The sequence below is a fragment of the Aulonocara stuartgranti genome (genome assembly GCF_965226115.1).
Source record: "Aulonocara stuartgranti genome assembly, chromosome: 20".
Taxonomy (NCBI): Eukaryota; Metazoa; Chordata; class Actinopteri; order Cichliformes; family Cichlidae; genus Aulonocara; species Aulonocara stuartgranti.
The window spans coordinates 23563214-23565869 of record NC_138956.1 but is presented as its reverse complement, the minus strand read 5'-3'; positions in this window follow the sequence as shown (position 1 = coordinate 23565869).

Below are 2656 nucleotides of genomic sequence, written 5' to 3'. Positions count from 1 at the left end.
CAAAGACAGGTAGGACAAAATGACAAAGGCGGGGTTCTAGAGCAGTTGAATGAAGTTGGGCTTTCAAACTCTATTTTCTTTTCTTTATGTTTCCTTTCTGTTTTTATTCCTCTGGATTTCTCCACCTTCATTTCCTGCAAGGTTAGCATGACCTCAAAAGCCAGAGGAGGATGATTATTCCAGGTTAAAGTAAACCTTTAGCCAAAGAAAACAACGAGGGAATTCTTGTACTTTCAGAAATATAACCTCCAAATGCACATGTTCCAAAGTACCTACAGATATACATATATCGATAAACAAAAGAAAAATACTGCAAACGAAATGCTCCAGGTGCTCATGAGTCCTCTAGAGAATTAGTGACATTACTATATGTGTGTGGGGGTTTCTGTTTTTTTCTGTTGTTTTTAAAAATATATATATATTGTTGGAGCCAAACTGTTTTAGGTTATGAATACCAGTCATGGTTGATTACGCAGAAATACCATCTCTACAGTAAAGCATGGTGGTGGCAGAATCATGTTGTGGGGATGTTTTTTCATTATCAGGAATTGGGAGACTAGTCAGGGTTGAGGGAAAGATAAATCAGACATCCCTGATTAGGATCTGCTCCAGAGCTCTCTGGATCTCAGACTGGAGCTTAGGTTCATCTTCCAACAGGATAATTGATTGATTGATTGATAATACTTTATTAATCCAGAGGGAAATTGTTTTAAAGGCTGCCAGACGATCTGGCGCCGTATGACGTTAAGCACAATGCCAAGATAACTAAGAAGAGGCATCAAGATTACTCGTGAATGTCTCTCAGTGGCCTTGCCTGAGCCCAGAGTTGAAGCTGATTGAACATCTCTGGAGAGATCTAAAAATGGCTGTGCAGTGATGCTACCCATCCAACCTGAGAGGTTCTGCAAAGCAGAATGGAGAAACTAGCCAAAAGTAGGTGTGCCAAGATTTTAGAGGTTTACTCAAAAAGATATGAGGCTGTAATTGCTGCTAAAGGTGCTGTAGCAAAGTAGGGCGCTATATTTTGAGCTATATTTGGGCAATATGGGGTACTGTGAGTAGAATTTTGAAGTGAAAAATGAATTTAATCCATTTTTGAATAACAAAATGTGGAACAGGTGAAGCGCTGTGAATACTTTGTGGATGTACTGTAAGAATACAGGGAGTGCAGAATTATTAGGCAAATGAGTATTTTGTCCACATCATCCTCTTCATGTTGTCTTACTCCAAGCTGTATAGGCTCGAAAGCCTACTACCAATTAAGCATATTAGGTGATGTGCATGTCTGTAATGAGAAGGGGTGTGGTCTAATGACATCAACACCCTATATCAGGTGTGCATAATTATTAGGCAACGTCCTTTCCTTTGGCAAAATGGGTCAAAAGAAGGACTTGACAGGCTCAGAAAAGTCAAAAATAGTGAGATATCTTGCAGAGGGATGCAGCAGTCTCAAAATTGCAAAACTTCTGAAGCGTGATCATCGAACAATCAAGCGTTTCATTCAAAATAGTCAACAGGGTCGCAAGAAGCGTGTGGAAAAACCAAGGCGCCAAATAACTGCCCATGAACTGAGAAAAGTCAAGCGTGCAGCTGCCAAGATGCCACTTGCCACCAGTTTGGCCATATTTCAGAGCTGCAACATCACTGGAGTGCCCAAAAGCACAAGGTGTGCAATACTCAGAGACATGGCCAAGGTAAGAAAGGCTGAAAGACGACCACCACTGAACAAGACACACAAGCTGAAACGTCAAGACTGGGCCAAGAAATATCTCAAGACTGAGTTTTCTAAGGTTTTATGGACTGATGAAATGAGAGTGAGTCTTGATGGGCCAGATGGATGGGCCCGTGGCTGGATTGGTAAAGGGCAGAGAGCTCCAGTCCGACTCAGACGCCAGCAAGGTGGAGGTGGAGTACTAGTTTGGGCTGGTATCATCAAAGATGAGCTTGTGGGGCCTTTTTGGGTTGAGGATGGAGTCAAGCTCAACTCCCAGTCCTACTGCCAGTTTCTGGAAGACACCTTCTTCAAGCAGTGGTACAGGAAGAAGTCTGCATCCTTCAAGAAAAACATGATTTTCATGCAGGACAATGCTCCATCACACGCGTCCAAGTACTCCACAGCGTGGCTGGCAAGAAAGGGTATAAAAGAAGAAAAACTAATGACATGGCCTCCTTGTTCACCTGATCTGAACCCCATTGAGAACCTGTGGTCCATCATCAAATGTGAGATTTACAAGGAGGGAAAACAGTACACCTCTCTGAACAGTGTCTGGGAGGCTGTGGTTGCTGCTGCACGCAATGTTGATGGTGAACAGATCAAAACACTGACAGAATCCATGGATGGCAGGCTTTTGAGTGTCCTTGCAAAGAAAGGTGGCTATATTGGTCGCTGATTTGTTTTTGTTTTGTTTTTGAATGTCAGAAATGTATATTTGTGAATGTGGAGATGTTATATTGGTGTCACTGGTAAAAATAAATAATTGAAATGGGTATATATTTGTTTTTTGTTAAGTTGCCTAATAATTATGCACAGTAATAGTCACCTGCACACACAGATATCCCCCTAAAATAGCTAAAACTAAAAACAAACTAAAAACTACTTCCAAAAACATTCAGCTTTGATATTAATGAGTTTTTTGGGTTCATTGAGAACATGGTT